Source organism: Rosa chinensis, chromosome 1 (assembly GCF_002994745.2).
Source record: "Rosa chinensis cultivar Old Blush chromosome 1, RchiOBHm-V2, whole genome shotgun sequence".
Lineage (NCBI taxonomy): Eukaryota > Viridiplantae > Streptophyta > Magnoliopsida > Rosales > Rosaceae > Rosa > Rosa chinensis.
In genome coordinates this window covers 15,438,925-15,458,610 of record NC_037088.1, presented here as the reverse complement: position 1 = coordinate 15,458,610, position 19,686 = coordinate 15,438,925, and the positions used below count along the sequence as shown (strand labels likewise).

Below are 19,686 nucleotides of genomic sequence, written 5' to 3'. Positions count from 1 at the left end.
TGGCACAAGTCCCACATGACCATCATACTAAATATTTGTCAAACTGCATTCAGAGTCAACTGCCCCAGCGACAGGTTCAGCATCCGCAAAAGATACTGTAGTCACCGGGGCAGCGGTAGCGATAGCCCTTGGTAGAGCTGGTTCTTGTGCAGCGCCACCCCATCCTGGGGGAGGAATCGCAGCCATCTCTCCAGCCTTGAGAGGCCTAAGCTCTACCTCGTCCGGTATTCCCCACTTCAATCTTATAGCGATGATCTCCTTCATAGTAATACTTCTCCCAGGTTCGTCACATACAATCCCATGTACTAAGGTGTACCTAGGTTTCGGGATGCCCTTGGGAATAGCCAATGTGACTACCGGCGCCTCCGCAGATCCATCCTCACTCTCACCTGTCCCCTCACTACTCTCCGAGAACAACCCAGTCGAGGATCCAGTATTCTCCGCTAATTCCTTCTTGGTTCTACTTCGCTCCAAGTACCGGTCGATATCTGATTCAGCTTGCCTCGCAAAAGACTGATACGACGATCCCGCATCTCCGGCCTTGGTTTCTGATTCCATCCTAGAACTATGTCAACCGAGACCTCAAAATTTGCTATATCTGGAATCAGAAACACAAGGATTTCAGGATCTAGGACTTAGTGAAAGCGCGGATCACTCCCCACTTTCAGAACCCAGAAAGCCAAAACAGAACCTAGAAAATCGAACAAACCCAGAAATAAAAAATCAACAGAAAACCCTAGGAAAAGCCCAGTTTTCTCCAGATACTACCTATAGGCAACCTACACTAGCATCATTCCTGTTCTTTTTTTACACGACGCACAGAAAAGAAAATGCCCAACAGAAACCATCCATGGCAGAAACAGAAACGACAGAAGAAACAAAATCATACAAACAAGTCGAGAGAGATCTAACCTTTTCTTCAACAGACGATCGATCGATCACTCCGCAAGTATGCACGATACTTCTCCCTTAGCTCTTCCTTTTCCTTGCTGCAAATCTTCAGAGTTTTATGAGAGTGTTTTCTCGAAAGTAAGGGGAAACTGTCAGTTTCCCTCTTAAATTCAATCTCCAAAGCATTGCAGCCATTGAAGACAAAAGGCCTTCAACCACAGGATCACTACACGTGTCCCACGCATCTCCCCACGCCTCGAAACCGTCAGTTGATGGGACGGGCTTTTATTGCACAGCCCACTCTGCCCCACGTGGCTGACATGCATCACCAACTCCATCAGATACCAAGGGCCCAAGTCCTCATTCTACCCTTCCGGGTATCAGAGGCCCAAACCTTCATTTTACCCCATCGGGTACCAGAGGCTCAAGACTTTCATTTTATCCCATCGGGTACCAGAGGCTCAAAACCTCATTCTACTCCATCGAGTATCGGAGGCTCAAACCCTCATTCTACGCCATCGGGTACCAGAGGCTCAAGTCCTCATTCTACCCTTCCGGGTATCAGAGGCCCAAACCCTCATTCTACCCTTCTGGGTATCAGAGGCTTAAACCCTCATTCTACTCCATCGGTTACCGAAGGCTGAAACCTTCATTCTACCCCATTGGGTACCAGAGGTTCAAGTCCTCATTCTACCCTTTCGGGTATCAGAGGCCCAAACCCTCATTCTACCCCTTCGGGTATTAGAGGCCCAAACCCTTATTCTACCCTTCTGGGTATCAGAGGCCCAAAACCATCATTCTACCCTTCCGGGTATCAGAGGCCCAAGTCCTCATTCTACCCTTCCGGCTATCAGAGGCTCAAACCCTCATTCTACCCTTCCGGCTATCAGAGGCTCAAACCCTCATTCTACCCTTCTGGGTATCAAAGGCCCAAACCTTCATTTAACCCCATCGGGTAACAGAGGCTCAAGTCCTTATTCTACTCCATCGGGTATCGGAGGCTCAAACCCTCATTCTACCTCATCGGGTACCAGAGGCTCAAGTCCTCATTCTACCCTTCCGGGTATCAGAGGCCCAAACCCTCATTCTACCCTTTCGGGTATCAAAAGCCCAAGTCCTCATTCTACCCTTCTGGGTATCAGAGGCTCAAACCCTCATTCTACCCTTCCGGGTATCAAAGGCCTAAACTTTCATTTTACCCCATCGGGTACCAGAGGCTCAAGTCCTCATTCTATCCCATCTGGTACCAGAGGCTCAAGCCCTCAGAAAGCCCCACTTGATATCGGAGGCTCAAGACCTCCAACGGTACCCAAAGGTTTTCTTTAACCTTTATGGGTTAAATTGGGAGCACTGTAGATTTGCTACCTACAGCGTAACCTGCTCAAGACATCTCTTGCACGGGAACTTGGGGGACTCCCTATAGGCACACCAGTGCCAAACCTGGTGACTAAAATATTAAGTCCCCACCCAAGAAACATCTTGAACGGGAACTTAGGGGACTTGTACATATTAGGGAAGTCTCCACCAGGTTTGGCACTATCAATTAAGATCCTTCGATATTCCCCAGTACTATACCATGGGTCGGGTTCACGACCCACCATGGTATGACTCATATGGGATGTCACCCTGGCCACCCAGCGCCCGGGGCAAGGCTGGCACAACCCATCTAATTACACAAACAAGAGAGCTGATATGACATTAGAAGAACAACCTATGTCCCACATCGAAGATAGGGGAGACTCCTTCCCCATGCTCGAGTATAAGGGCATTAGCACGACTACCTTTGACGAGTAATAACTCCTTTATCCACTATTTACTTGATACTCTTATATATCAGTTTCTCACTCAGGCATCGGAGGGGTGTAAACCATCAGGTACGGTTTAACCCTCTAACGCTGTATTCTTGATTCAGGATCTAGAAGTTGGATCGGTACCTCGGGCGGTATAGCATTCTGTGTGAGGTACCCGGAGAAAGCCACCAGAAACACTTACCATACACCAAACGAAATGGAGACATCCTTATTGGTGTCTTGTAAACCGTCCTATATGCTCACAAGGCATCATCCAAACGTTGACTTCAATCTTTCCTTAATGGTCCCATAGTTTTCTCAAGTATATATCCTTTTGATCTCCCCATTTGAAACTTTAGCTTGTCCACTCGTTTGAGGATGAAAAGGCGTTGAAACCTTATGTGTCACATGATACTTCCTAAGCAAAGCTTCAATAGTCTTGTTGCAAAAGTGAGAACCTCCATCACTAATGATAGCGGCATTCCAAACCTACTAAATATGTTAGATTTTATAAATTCTGCAACAACCTTAGAGGCATTAGTTCTGGTGGCTTTCGCTTTCATCTATTTAGAAACATAATCAACAGCCAAAAGAATATAGAGAAAACCATTAGATGAAGGAAAATGTCCCATAAAATCAATACTCCATACATCAAAAATTTCGACAATTATAATAGAGGTTAAAGGCATTTGATCTTTAGGTCCTAAATTACCGGTTCTTTAGCATGTATCACATGTCATACAAAATTCATATGCATCTTTAAATAAAGTAGGCCAATAAAACCAGATTACAACACCTTCTTAGCAGTTCTATCAGAGCGAAAGTGACCACCACATTGTTTAGAATGACAAAACTCAAGAATAGCTTTTTGTTCATTATTAGGCACACATCTCCTTATTAATTGATCAAAACAATATTTCCACAGATAAGGATCATCCCAAACATATTGTCTAGCTACTTTCTTAAGTCTATCACGTTGTGCACTTAACATATCATTAGGAAACATTTTGGATACCAAGTAATTAACAATATCAGCATACCAAGGCTCACTTACATGGATTCCGAAGAGTTGTTCATCCGGAAACGTCTCCACTAAGGGTATGGCGTCCTCATCATGCACAAGTCTACTCAAATGATCAGTCACAACATTTTCTGAGCCCTTTTTGTCCTTGATCTCAACGTCAAACTCTTGTAGCAAGAGTATCCAATGAATTAGCCTAGGTTTTGCCTCCTTCTTTGACATCAGGTGCTTCAAAGCTGCATGATCAGAGTAAATAATAACTTTAGTACCCAACAAATATGATCGAAGTTTTTCTAAGGCAAAAACAACAGCTAATAATTCTTTTTCAGTTGTAGAGTAATTTAGTTGAGCATCATTTAGAGTTCTAGAAGCATAATAGATGGCGTATGGCTTCTTCTCCTTTCTTTGGCCAAGCATGGCTCCAACAGCATAGTTAGAGGCGTCACACATAATCTCAAAGGGAAGAGACCAATCCGGTGGTAGCATGATAGGGGCAGACGTTAGAAGCTTCTTCAGAGTGTTGAATGCCTTCTTGCAATCCTCATCAAACTCAAATGCCACATCCTTCTAAAGTAAACGACATAGGGGCCTAGAAATCTTGGAAAAGTCCTTAATAAAGCGCCAGTAGAAACTTGTATGTCCAAGCAAAGAGTGCACCTCCCTCACACTTGTAGGGAAAGGTAAGTATCTAACAAGATCTACCACTACTAGAAAAGATCTCATTTATAGCATTTCACCATAGCGTTTTTTTCACAAGTGCTATGTTATATAAGTTGGTTATAATTCAATAGCGTTTGTACTTTTTAAATGCTATCAAAATAAGACACCACCCCCAAAAATGAAACCGGCAATGATCAACAGAAGCGCGGGGTTTAAATTTAGTGAAAAAACATTCTTTCGCGGTCAACAAAAGGACGGTCTCATTTATATACTCTCAGCACATAGGCTTAGATCTAACCCCCTTTGGTGCACTTTCCTCTCTTCCCCTCCGATCCAATTTCTTGACGACAACCAAAATGTCACACTCCCACTCCCACAACGAAAGCGACACCGTTCCCCTCCACCCTTCCTCCCAATCCGACATCAACCAGATCAAAAACCAAATCAATGCCAGCGTCCAATCGAGCCCCACCACCGTCCTCCCCGCCAAGCCTCCCAGCCCCACCGCTCCTCCATCCCCGTCTCCTCCTCCCCCTTCATCCAATCTAACCTCCCCAACCGGCCCCTCCCTCCTCATCCAAGCCCAAGCAGCCGCCGTCTGTCCCCGCCCCTCCTCCCGTCCCCTCCGCCGCCAACAATAACGGCCCTATCAACATCGCCGCTTCTGGGTTCGGGTCCCCGCCCAACACCCTAACGGAGCCCATTTGGGATACCGTCAAGAGGGACTTGTGTCGGATTGTCATCAATTTGAAGCTCGTCGTCTTCCCAACCCCTACTATGAAGACCCCGGAAAGGCTCTCAAGGATTGGGGTCTCTGCGGTCCTTTCTTCTTCATTGTGTTCTTAGGTCCCACTCTGTCCTGGTTTGCATTTGTCAAGAAGGTGATGATCCATTCTTGCCTTCTCTTGATTTTGTTAAATTTTTTGACTGATTTGATTAGCATATAGGTAATCTGATGGGAAATGGAATTGATTTTTCAGTCTGAAGTTTTCACTGTTGCATATGCTATACTTGCTGATGGTGCTGTCATTTTGACATTGAATGTACTCCTACTGGAATGCATAAATACATGAATTCAAAGAAGAGATTCTTTCTATTCCAAAGATGAAGGTTAAAAAATCGCAACGTTGTTTCTACTCTTATTCCTTTGTGGTTTATTCTATTTCTATGTTGGAGCTGGAAATCTAATGGTTTAGTCCTACAGTGAGTCTCTGTTATCATTTTGGTAGTTCTTTAGAATCTTGCTGCAGCTATTTAAGTACTGTAGGCCACTGCTATTGTGAACTCGATCAGGATTAATCTTTTTTGCACATTAAATCCACCCCAAGTTTTGTCCAAAATTTCAAAGAAATTATGTGCTTTTCAATACCTCTTCTGTTGGGTATGTCAAGTAATTAAATTGTGTGTGTGGTAGAACTAAGTATGTTGCATCATTTTGTTGTCTATTTATGGTTTTCAGAGATGATAAAACTGATCAAGAGGAAATCGACTGAAAGCAGAGGAGGGGGGAAACTATAATTAAAACTCCAGTTCAGACTGTAAGTAAACAAATAATGGTATCTTCCTCAGATTTTATTTTACTGCTGTAAATACTGAAATATTGGCATTACTGTTATTAGCTAATACATATATACAACTTGCATACATATATATATATATATATATATATCATCACTTCTATATACTTTGGTTCTGTTTTTGGAAGATAGATATTGTTGATTTCTACAATGCAATTGGACTGTTATTTTACAAAACACCATAACTTGGGGTTTGTTTTCAATGAAATGAAGGAGAAATAGAGAAGATTCATAGTCTCTAAACCATGTAATTTTCATTTGCAGGTCCAAACCATCTTCCAAGAGTTGCAATTGTTAGAAGACCAAATGTTGGTAAATCAGCACTATTCAATTTACCTGTCTCAATACGTAATTGGAATCTGGTCTTCTACTTGCTATGAATTTACAATGAGGCCTAATGTTCAAGAAATTAGCATGTTATCAAGTACTGTGCTGTGTTTTATGTCGACAATCAAAAGAAAGCCAAAAACCATTATTTGTGGGTTAATTCTAGCAGAATTTGTATCATTAATATAAGAGAGAATTTTAAGAACAGTACATGAACTTAAGGCCACTCCGAATTTTGGTGCCCAACGTTTATATAACCCAAAATAAGTACATGAACTTTTAATCCCGACCCACCGTTAACATCTATGCCACGTGGCATATTAATAAGGCATAGGTGTTAACGGTGTTAGTGACGGCATGTATGAAAACTGGGTCAGGATTAAAAGTTCATGTACTTATTTTGGGTTATATAAACGTTGGGCACCAAAATTCGGAGTGGCCTTAAGTTCATGTACTGTTCTTAAAAATTTCCCTTAATATAAAGGGAGAAAATATTGATATGAAGTGCTCTTGTAATTTTAGGAATGTCACATTGAATCTAAGATTTGTATGTTATCTCTGTTTTTTTTTTACTTCTTTTTGTTTCTTCAATTTGGTACTTCTTGCAATTGAAGTGGAGAATAAAGTTAGTTTCAATGGTCTTACTTCAATTCCATCAGAGTAATTGATAGTTGTGGAGGCTTGGCTTGTTATGGTGGTTGTTGATTTTTAGGGACGCAATGTTGGTCTGGACTCTGGTGCAAAGCTTTAGATCTCCTAAAGTGACAAAGGATGGGATCACTGTAGCAAAGAGCTTTGGGTTCAGAAATACATGCTCAAATTCCTTGAGCTTTCAAATGAAAAAGAAACACAGATCAAGTGGACTTCTGATAGGGAATACAGGTTAAGTGGATTGGCGTCATTGAGTATCAATTTTTAGGTGAATATTTCTAGCTATTAAGCTCATTTGTATCTTTTGATGTTTGTAGGAGAAAGATCCTGAGGTTACTAACCATACTTGCCTTGAGAGATTCATACTTAATGAGGTAAGGTAGTAGTCTAGCTAGTTCGTAGCTAGTATCTGCTATTAATTTGCTTGTTTTTTCTTTTTTCTCTTTCTTTATCTTTATCTGTTCATGCAACTATTTTGATTTGCCTCCTTACATGGAGTAGCTTATGAGATTATAGTGTTTAATTACATGATGGAGACGCTTTAGGAGAAGGGTAGGCAAATTTGAGATGGTTCTCACAACTCTGCAATCCACGGTTCCTAATTGCAGGAGAGAATTATTTGTGTTGATCTAAGTAAGTTGATTTCTTTACATGATTTGTTATTGTTATGCTTTTTTATTATTTTTCTTTTTTCTTTTTTATAGTTGGTTTAGCACTAATGACAGATAGTAAGAATTGTTCAAAGTTTCTTATACTTTCTGCCTTGATAGATTAATTAAGTAGTGGCATTGTTATTCATGACCTTTCATTGAATGACTAAGCACCCAAGGGAATCATAGAATGAGTACTGGACTACTGGCATAATTGACATTGTAATTAGTTGAAGTATAAATTCTTATGGTCTGCTGCTTATGACAACCTTGGCTTTGGTTCCGTTTTCTTTGTCGTAATTAAAAAAGGGAAAGTGCACAAAATAAGAGAGGTAGTGAGAGATGAGACTTTGGCCATTAGTTACATTATTGTCATATATATATATATATATATATATATATATATATATATATTAGGCCTAATGCATGGAGACAATGAACTATGAACTTGGAGCTAGAGGGCAGCTCAAGAGGTGGAACAGTCAAGGAGTTGAAAAGTGAATGGTTCTTTCAAGGTAATCAAATTTGTTGTTAATATATATTTTCTCCTTGTTTAGATGCCACTTTCTATATTTGACGTAGAAACTTCGAAGCTCTAATAAAGCATGTTTGATTTTGGCTTGTCAATTCAATTCAATTCAATTGTGGGTCGTGTTTAATTCAGCAATGTAGTGGGCAATAACTTGTATTTGTTATGCCTCATTACCTGTTCAAGAATCTAATATTCAGCAATTATTCTTTCAAAGTTTCTTATTAGTTGCGATTGCTGCAAAATTTAATTAGCAGTTTTAATGGCTGTGAGAGGTCTAACAGACCTATGTGGACAACCACTGCATGTTTGCATTAGTAAAGCATTGTGGTCAGTCACTTTGTCATTACAGCTTCTTAATATTGTTCTAGTAATTGTCCTCATTTAATCTCTATAGTTGGCTAATCAATGGTACTTGTTTGTACAGTGTTCAAGAAATTAGCATGTTATCAACCAGTATGCTAAAGTTCATGTGGACAATCAAAAGAATGGCCAAGAACATTGCTACTGGGTTAATTCTAGCAAGTTTGTATACTTAATATTGAGGGGAAAAAAACCTTGTTGGCTGCACTACAAGAATACTGTTTATTGATAGCACAAGTTAATATCATGGCCAGCAGACAAGTGGTTATCTTTTAGAGCTCCGGTATGCATTTAAACTCTTATGTTTATATTTCTTCCCAAATAATTTGTAAACATTGACAAAATTTCTCTTCTTGGTTCTCAGTAAGTTGTAGGAATTTGAGTTAATGAAGATTGATTACTTGTTTGATTGCCTTTGCATTTGATTTCTTATTTTATGACAGTTCAGAGATGCTAAGAGAGCTATCTATGAAGGTTAAATTGGAGAAGCTAGTAATGGACTGATGCGGTCATGAATGCTAGGAGCTGCACACAAGTATTTTTTTGATTGAGATATTGTAGTTACTTGTTTATCTTTTCCTCAATAAACTGATCGGCTACTAGCTTTTGAGACAATTTTATTGAATTGTATTTGAAATTCATATATGAAGTTTGAATATTGATGAGACGATTGACATTTTTGTATCATCTTCACGCTTTATATAAAATTTTGTACTAGCTAGCGATAAAAATAATGTCTAGACAATGACAACGTTTCTTAAATGCTATGAAACAATTATGTAATGTCATTTGATAGCACTGGTAAGTGCTACTGAAAATTGAACGGTAGCGTTTATTAGGGGGGTGAAATTTGCACACCCCCTTTTACATTCTACACACCCTTCACCTTTTTTTAATATTTCTTATTATTCACTATATTTATCTTCCAAAACTACCCTTCTCTCTCTCTCTCTCTCTCTCTCTCTCTCTCTCTCTCTCTCTCTCTCTCTCTCTCTCTCTGTCTCTCTCCCTCTGATCCGAGTCTCAGACTCTCTCTCCAATTTGGGGCTTGAGAAACGATCATAGAACCTCGCTCCTCACATTCCTTCCTCAAGAACTGGAGCAGGTCCGCCCTCGCTAGCACATCAAGGTCCACCGTGATCTCATCAAGCAGAAGCACCTAAATTCATTCACACACATTTCATCAATGTCCAAAAATGAAAATTACATAACTGAGATGAATATGCAACCTCCATGAAAGATCAATATCCAACACCTTGATCAGCTCAGCTCTCCTTTGTGGGTCAATCCCAGCTACCCCGTTGATCAATTTATCAGCCCAAACATCCATCTGTATCGGAACGTCGAAACCAGCAAATGCCACGTCACGCCTCCACTCTGCCTAGGTACGATAGGTCGCCGAAGCCGGTGAGAGCGGTGTCGTGGAAAGCATAGCGACCCAGAACTCGGACCATGCTAGGGTCGACCATGTGCTTGCCTCTGAGAATCCTAAGGATCATGGTTTTGCCGGCGCCATTGGATCCAACGAGGAGGCATCGGTCGCCGACCTTGAGGGTGAGGGAGAAGTCGTCAATTAGAGGCTTGGCGTCGGCCGGAACACAGTCCCTTAGGGTTTTCCACGGTCACAATCGAATCCAACAGCTTCAAAGCTTTGAAATCGTAGACGAAGATCTTGTGGAGAACAACGACGACGATGCGGTCGTGGCGGAGCCTGACCGACTTGACCTCGGACTGGAACAAGAGCTCGCTGACGCAGCGGGACTGGCGATCGTCGTAGATCATGACCTTGTTGGGCGAGCAGAACGGGTCGGGTCCGCCGCTGAAGACGGCGAAGTAGTGGCAGTGGAAGAGCATTTGGACGAATCCAACGCCGCCGCGTAGACCGAAGGGGTCGCTGTGGAAGCGGCGGAAGGGGTCACAGGTGTAGACGCGGAAGCCGGAGTCCGTGGCGGAGAAGCAGGTGTGGTCTTGGTTGAAAGCGAGGTGGAGGAGGGTGGGGGGGGATTGGGTTGGGTTTGGACCTGGGGTTGGGGTTTCTGTAACGGACGGGTCGGGTTCGGAGGCGGAGGCCGGTTTGGGTGGAATGAGGGATTTGGGAGCTAGTTTTAGAGGATTGAAACTCGGAGGAGGAGGAGAGAGGGTGGTCATGGTTTTAGAAGTAGAGCCGTTACTGGTTTTTGGTGTAGAGCGGATCGGAGGGGGAGAGAGAGAGAGAGAGAGAAGGGTAGTTTTGGAAGATAAATATAGTGAATGATAAGAAATATTAAAAAAAGTGAAGGGTGTGTAGAATGTAAAAGGGGGTGTGCAAATTTCACCCCCCCCCCCCCCCCCCCCCCGGTTTATTATCACAAAAAGAGGTCAATTGATAGCACTTGAGAAATGCTATGGAAACCAAGACAATAGCATTTGTTAAATGCTATGATAGGCCAAACAACAACGCTTAGAAAATGCTATTGTTAACTCGCCTATAGCATTTTTCAAACGCTACTAGATGTTAGACAATAGCGCTTCAAAAATGCTATCAGTAGGAAACGTATTATAGCGTTTCCGAAAATGCTATGACTGACCCTGTACCTATTATAGCTCCGGCAGACATAGCGTTTACTAAAACGCTATTGAATCCTACCATAGCGTTTTTGAAACGCTATAAATGAGAATCTATGGTGTAGTGTACTTTAGCTTTATCTACTTCAATTCCACGTTTTGAAACAATATGCCCTAAGACTATCCCTTGTTTTACCATAAAATGACATTTTCCCCCACTTAAGACAAGGTTAGTTTCTTCACAACGTTGCAAGATCAATTCTAAGTTACTTAAGCAATTTTCGAAGTCTTACCAAAAACTGAAAAGTCATCCATAAAAACTTCAATAATTTTCATAATAAAATCAGAAAAGATACTTACCATGCACCTTTGAAACGTACCTGGGGTGTTGCAAAGTCCAAAATGCATCCTTCTATAAGCAAACACTCCAAAAGGGCAAGTGAAGGTCATTTTCTCTTGATCCTCATGAGCAATGGCGATTTGATTATAACCAGAATACCCATTGAAGAAGCAATAAAACTCATGGCCAGCCAACCTCTCGAGCATCTGATCAATGAATGGCAAAGGAAAGTGATCCTCCCTAGTAGTGGCGTTTAGCTTCCTATAATCAATACAAACACGATGTCCAGTTACAGTTCTCTGAGGCACCAACTCATTCTCTGCATTCTTAACCATGGTAATTCCAGACTTCTTTGGCACAACTTGAACCGGTGAAACCCATTTGGAGTCAGAGATAGGGTAAATGACGCCACAATCAAGGAGTTTGATTACGTCCTTCTTCACAACCTCCATCATGGGTGGATTCAAACGTCTCTGAGCCTCCCTAGTTGGCTTAGCTCCCTCCTCAAGCAAAATCCTTTGAACATAAGTGGTGGGGCTTATTCCCTTGATGTCAGCTAAAGTCTAACCAATAGCATTCTTGTGTTTCTTGAGCATATCCACTAGGTGTTGCTCTTGAGTTGACGTCAAAGATGATGATATGATACAGGTAACGTCTCCTTGTCTCCCAAATAACTATACTTCAAGTGATCTGGTAATTGCTTTAATTCTAAGGTAGGTTCCTGAATCACTGAAGGTAAAGGTTTATTAGTGGAAACCGGAATTGACAAAGGAGAAGGTGACCTACTCATAAATGGTGTTGCCTTAAGGAAAGCAACGTTTTCAATGTGGACGTCCCCAATGCAATCCATGAGTTCTTGCTTAGGTATGGTGGTGCCATCCACCTTAAAACCAACGCCATTTGCAATGGTTGAAGCCATAGCATCCTCCTCCATAATCTCCATGAATTTATGTGCAAGATCATCAAGTATATCAATAGAAAAACATGATTGAAAATCAACTAAAGGATACCTCATAGCTTCAAAGATGTTGAAGCCAACAACTTCTCCATCAAATTCCATTATCAAGGGACGACCAATCAATAGTGGCATTGATTTTAAGGATGGTTCCTCCATCTCCAAAACATAGAATTCAGCTGGGAAGATAAGCTCACCAACCTGCACAAGTACATCCTCAACGAACCCCTTAGGGTATGCATTAGATCGATCAGCCAATTAAATAATAACATTGTCATGTTTAAGTTCACCTAGACCTAGGGATTCATAAACAGAATAAGGCATGACATTTATAGAAACACCTAAGTCTAGCACGTCATTTTCGAATATAGTTGTTCCAATAAACCAAGGGATAGAAAAACTCCCTGGACACTTTTCAGGCATTCTGTATTGAAGCACAGTAGAGACACTCTCACGTACCTTGACAACCTCTTCTCACGTGTTTGTCTCCTTGTGGTACAAAGCTCCTTCAAAAATTTTGCATACCTTGGAATTTCCTTCATAACCTCAAGGGGAGGAATGTTCACTTGCACTTTCTTGAAAGTTTCCAAGATGGCTTTCTCAGCTTCATCCTTCTTGGACTTAGCAAATCTGCTTGGGAAAGGCAAGGGATGAGAAGATGGATTAGGAATAACCGAATTTGGAGAGTTAGAAATGTTACCTTGAATTTCCTGTTTTGCATTGGAAGGGTGAGATGTCTTCAATTCAACCTTAGCCGTGGCAGGGTCTTCTTCCTCCTCTAAGGTTGACGTTGGAATCTTCTTTGGAGGATTTGGAAGGTCTACAAGGATCTATTGTGTAAGCCCCCTTTAGGATCGTTGTGTTTCACTACCTAAGCAAAGTTAGAAAATAGATGAACTGAAAATAGAAACAACATAGCAGATTTTAGAGTGGTTCAGCCAAAACTTTAGCCTACATCCACTTCGTGATCTCTCTTGAGAGATTCACTAGCACTATGAAGAATTTAGGTGTTTACAAGTACTTATTGCAGATCCCTCAAACTAGTTCTTATCTCTCTATCACCTTGACTCTCAATTTTCTGCACTCTCTGTCTTCTTATTCCAGAAAACTGACTGCAGCTCCTATTTATAGGGTATAGAGGCTGCTGATACAACATGAGATTAGGATTCCTAACCCTAATAGACTAAGCTTTTCAAAGCCTATAATACAAATCCTAATAGAACTTGAAAGACTAACTTTCCTAGAACTTATAGAAAAGCTGCGCGCAAAACTTCTTTCCTTTCTAGACTTGGATTTGAATTATGCATCCTAATTTTCAGATTGTATCAACGAGCCAAAAAACACAACAATCTCCACCTTGGTGAGTTGATACCAAAACGATTGCTGCGACCTTCAGGATGTCTTGAACTTCTTGAAGTAATCCCTAACAAACCTTCAAGAACCTTCACCTTGGCAAGACTCTTCTTGCCTCAACGTAGCTCAAGTGAGGAGGTGCTCCACCACAACTCAGTATGTTGTGACACTGAGCAAGTTCAAGCAATGCTTAAACTTCTCTACAGCAACGGGCTTGGTAAGACAATTTGCAGCGTTGTCATTTGTGTGAACCTTATCCACGAAGATCTTTCCAGATTCTATCCAATCTCTGATCCTGTGATAGCGAACATCAATGTGTTTTGTCCTTACATGAAACACCTGATTCTTCACCAAGTGAATGACACTTTGACTGTCACACTTCACTACCACTCCTTCTTAGTGAATTCCAAGTTCACTTGCCAGCCCATTCAACCAAATAGCTTCCTTTGAAGCTTCTGTTAATGCCATATATTCTGCCTCAGTAGTAGATAGAGCTGTGACTGCTTGAAGAGTTGATTACAGGTCATCCTCCACAAGTAAAAACATAACCTGTTGTAGACCTCCTTCTATCTAAGTCTCCTGCATAATCCGCATCCACAAAACCAGCCACACATGCTACTTCTTGTTTTCTCTCAAACATGATTCCAAGCTGCCTAGTCCCTTTTAAATACCTCAAAATCCACTTCACTGCTTCCCAGTGGGGCTTACCTGGATTTGACATGTACTTAGAGACAACGCTCAATGCTTGAGCTAAATCTGGTCTTGTGCAGATCATTGCATACATGAGACACCCTACTGCACTTGCATATGGAACATCCTTCATCGCATCAATCTCTTTTTGACTTGATGGCCTTTGTTTTGCACTTAACTGATAATGTGTAGCTAATGGGATAGAAACAACCTTAGCTCCATCCATGTTGAAGCGTTCAAGTACCCTCAGAATGTACTTTTCTTGTGACAGCCAAATTTTACCAGCTTTTCTATCCCGCCTTATTTCAATTCCAAGGATCTTTTCTACAGCTCCTAATTTCTTCTTAAGCTCTTGAATTTTCGACATATCCTTGCATGCAATTAGCATGTCATCTACATACAAAAGTAGTAAAATGATCTCCCCATCTTCGAATACATGGTAGTAAACGCAGCAGTTGTTACGCCCCGAATTTTGAATAAATAAATTCAAATCTGAAACGTGAGAACAAACACAAGAAAAGCACATAGAAAATTTTTCATTTAAATTAAGCAACTAAACAACTGAGCTCACAATGTCAATACCGACTCATTCTTTAGAGTTGCATATTACATTACAAGAGTTTACAAATTAAACTGAACAACACTTCAATGAGTAAACGTACCCTCCACACTCACAACCTAGCAGAAGACTAGAACCAAAATACCATACCATGTCCAAGCTACGACAGCAACAAAACCTCAGTTTTGATGATGATTACACTGACCTGCACAATAACCCCTACACCATGGAATAGTGCACTGGGATTGCAAACAACAAACCCGGTAAGCTTTTTAAGCCCGTATGAGTAAACTCAATTAAAATGACTCACGTCACTCAGACTTATAATTTCTCAGCTCGTGAGATAATTAAAGCAACAACATTTAATCCACAAAGACAATCAAACATCCAATCACACTAGATAAAAATTAGTAATCTCTGCATATAAATTAGTTCAGGAGATCATCTAAAATCACACAATCCAAATCATAGCAACTCCTGCATATAACTTAGTTCAGGAGATTACATTAAAACAAACAATACAAAAGGCAGTAATCCCTGCATATAACTTAGTTCAGGAGATTACATTAAAACCAATCAATTTAGAAAACAGTAATCCCTGCATATAATTTAGTTCAGGAGATTACGAAAACAAACAATTAAATCAAACAATATAATTCATAATACTCCAAATCTCATGTATAAATTAAAGAAAGAACACCAGAAACATTCTTCAAAACTACGTACTCATGATGCAGTAACATAGTTACCACCATGATCGCACGCATACGACAGACTATGTACTCATGATGCAGTAACCCATTTACCACCATGAAGGTACGCATGCAATAGACTACGTACTCATACCACCATGACGGTATGCATGCAATAGACTAGAGCTATACTGAATCGTAACCTGTCACCTCGGCCGAGGTTCAGCCTTACGATATTTTGCACCAACTGAATCGTAACCTGTCACCTCCGTCAAGGTTCAAGTATACAATTTAATTGCCTCGATCACTGATATGACAAAAGGTCCTTAGACCTAAACATTCAAAAAGTCCACTTGACTCGAAATGTCACAATGAACTCAAAATACTCTTTTAATACAATTTCATCAATCGAGTCACATGATGAATCGTACACCATCACACTCAACTCAAAATATTCTTCAACACTATAAAATCAACACTTACATGATATATTGTATTCCCGTAAAGAGTAAATGCTCGAAATAATAATTCAATCAACTCTCAATCATTACTTCACCAATGTCACACCATCCAATATATATATATTCCACATAAATATATATATATATATATATATATATATATATACGTAGTCATTCACGCAGGAATGACCACTAATACCAACTATAGTTTTAACGCGTTAAAATCAAGAAATTCATTTTTATAATAAAACTTCATTTTACTTACCTATGAACCGTTGATGATCAAGTTCATATCATTTGAAAACAAATCTTTATTTTTGAAAACGATTTACAATTATGAATCAATTCTGACAATTAAATAACTCGGTTCGTAAATGAACCACGTGAGATTTACTCACCTCCAAATCCTGCTGCGTCTTCACACAAATACCAAGACAAGCACAAAATCATCCATACTCCGCTCACACAATTCCGTCAATCACCTAATCACATCAATGTCACACTCAATACGACACAAAAGCACAAAATTCACAAAACACAATTATACGACGATCCAATAGTCGGATCCTCTTCCGAGACCATCCAACAGCCTCGGAACACTTCTACGATCAATAAATCAAAACTACAAGTCGATCGAACGGCCGAATTCTCACGAATCGATAACCAAAACTATCGAAATCACAAAAACTCTAACATGCTCATGCGATCTCCAAAAATTACTAATTGTATATCGAAATGCTCGTATCGACGAGTAAATCGAAATCAGGAACAGAAACCATCCCTGAGGTGGCCGAAAACTGCCGGAAAACACCACCACAGTGGCGGCATCGCCACCAGCCTAAAGTCAGAATTTGACAAAACTCACAACATGAAAGTTCTTCCTCTCAACTCCAATTGAAACTTTCATAACTAGCATAAAGTCTGAATCAAAGCCATTTGGCCGGAATTTACCTCGCAAGTTTTGAAAACCGATGAACCCAAGAATCCCAATCTTCAAAATTCGACCTCCACACTTTGAATCATTGCAAGCCATCTTGGGAGAAGCATCTACGTCCTCTGGGCTAGAAAAGCTCTCTAGGATCAAGAGCTATGGTGGCCGGAGGAGGGAGAACCCACGGGGGTGATTTCAACGTCGGCAGCTCCACTTCTCGGCCTTGTACCACCGTGTACGGTGCTTCCCTTGACAAATCACCACCACAGACATGTAGAGGGGACTGAGGCGAGCAGGATTCCCTTTGGAATCAAGCCGATTGGTGGCAGGACGGTGAAGAAATCGGCCGGCAAAGGGAGAGGGCGAAACCGGGTCGGGAGAGAGGAGAGAGAAAAACTTTCCAAAAAGGGAAAATCTGATTTTTCTGATATTTTCTGGAAATTTCCCATATATATCAAAATGGAAACTTTTTCCAATGGCCATAACTTCTTCATACGAACTCAGATTTTCGCGTTCCACATGTCCACGAACTCGTATTGACGTGCTCTACAACTTTCGTAAAGGAAGTTTTCACATAATCCAAATGTATAAAAAGTCAACTCTTGAGACGAAGCATTCCAAGCGAATAATTGTTCAAAATGCTATTCGCTCCACCTTCGAACCACAAAATAGCTCAAACGAACACTTAATTAATTCCCGGAAATCATTAGAAATTAATAACGAATTTTCGGGGTGTTGCAACAATCATATAGACACCTTGTGTAGCCTATTTTCAGCATGTATGTGTCGAAACGCTTATACCACTGTCTCGGTGATTGCTTAAGTCCATATAGAGACGTCTTTAACTGACAAACCAAATCTTCTTTTCCTGTTTCAACAAAACCCTTCGGCTACGACATATAAATGTCTTCTTCGAGGTCCCCATGAAGAAACGCAGTTTTCACATCCATTTGCTCAATCTCCATATCATATTGAGCTGCTATAGACAACAATAACCGAATTGAAGTGTGTTTGACGACCGGAGAGAAAATCTCGTCATAATCCACTCCCTCTTTTTGCGAATACCCTTTTGCCACCAAACGTGCTTTGTACTTTATGGCATCAGCATCATGTACTCCTTCTTTCTTCCTAAACACCTAGTTGCAGCCAACAAGTTTTCTTTCTTTGGGTTTAGGAACCAACTCCCACACGGAATTCTTATACAAAGATTCCATCTCTTCTGTCATAGCACCAATCCAACCTGCCCGTTCTTCACTTTCTATGGCATCTTGATAAGTAGTTGGATCTCCTTGACTTATACTCAGAGCATGACTCACATCTTCTTCTGGTTCGAACCCAAACCTTTGTATCTTTCTTGGATTCCTCTTAGGTTTGTCAAGTGCTATGCTTCTTTTAAATGACTCAGGTGCTTGTGGGATAGGGGAATTTCGACCCCTCTGTGGGGGTTGCTCCACCTGAGCCCTAACTGGTGACTGTTGTTGTTGCTCTATTTCTTCAATAGCTCCTTGATCATTCCCTACTTGCTCAATTTGCTCCACCTGAGCTTGGGAATCTTCATCTGATGGTTTAGCTAATGAAATCTTGATTGCTTCTTCTTCAACAACAGCCATCTTCTCCTTCTTGCTATTAACCTCCTCATTCAATGGCATGGTCTTCTGATCAAAGATTACATCCCTGCTGATCACTCTTTTGTCGTTGACTATATCCCACAACTTATAACCTTTCACCCCTTTCTCAAAGCCGATGAATAAGCACTCATGGGACTTTGGTTTCAATTTCGTTCTTTCATCACTGGGAATATGTGCATAAGCACTACAACCAAACACTCTCAAGTTTGAATAATCAACTGGCTTTCCAGACCATACCTCCTCTGCACACTTGAAGTTAATAGCCCTAGAAGGTGATCGATTAATCAAATAACATGCATGATTAACCGCTTCTGCCCAAAAAGTTTCAGGCAACCCCGCATAAAGTCTCATGCTTCTTTCTCTCTCCATGAGAGTTCTGTTCATCCTTTCTACAACACCATTTTGTTGAGGAGTCTTCTTAACAGTAAAGTGTCTTGTGATGCCTGCATCCTTGCATAGCTGTAATAACTGATTATCTCTATATTCACCTCCATTGTCGCTTCTCAAACACTTGATTTTTCTGCCTGTTTGGTTTTCAACTTCAACTTTCCACTCCTTGAACTTAGTGAAAACCTGGTCTTTAGTTTTCATAAAGTATACCCAAACCTTCCTCGAAAAATCATCTATGAAAGAGACAAAATATCTGGCTACACCCTTTGACTTTGTTGGTGTAGGCCCCCAAACATCTATGTGAATATAGTCCAATACTCCTTTGGATTTGTTCTCACTGTTGCCCACATTGAACGTCACCTTGGTCTGCTTTCCGAGTGTGCAATATTTGCAGAATTCAAGTTTGTAGCTCATTACACCTTCCAACTGATCCCATTTGTGTAATTCTTGCAACCCTTTCTGACTCATGTGCCTTAACCGTTTATGCCAAAGCTCAGTCTTGTCTTCCTCCGTACAAACTACGGCTCCACCAACCACCGTAGAACCGGTAAGTTTATACATGTTATCTGGTTGCATCACACTCCTCATATAGACCATTTGTCCCTTTCCTACTTTGAGCTGTCCTTTTTCAGATTTATACCAAAATCCAGCCAGCCCTATCCAAAGTGCACAATGAAATCAGAT

General features: G+C 40.8%; 1 long non-coding RNA gene and 2 pseudogenes across 1 annotated transcript; 2 read left to right on the top strand and 1 right to left on the bottom strand.

Moving 5' to 3' along the window:
• The first annotated feature begins 4,591 nt into the window (after nucleotides 1–4,591).
• Nucleotides 4,592–5,491, top strand: LOC121050949 (annotated as a pseudogene).
• Nucleotides 5,492–5,695: 204 nt separating this feature from the next.
• Nucleotides 5,696–7,143, top strand: LOC112186048. Its single transcript, XR_002930609.2, has 3 exons — nucleotides 5,696–5,900; nucleotides 6,204–6,251; nucleotides 6,979–7,143. It is a non-coding gene; the product is annotated as an uncharacterized LOC112186048 (long non-coding RNA).
• Nucleotides 7,144–8,222: 1,079 nt separating this feature from the next.
• On the bottom strand, nucleotides 8,223–10,607 carry LOC112202097 (annotated as a pseudogene).
• Between the last annotated feature and the right edge of the window lie 9,079 nt (nucleotides 10,608–19,686).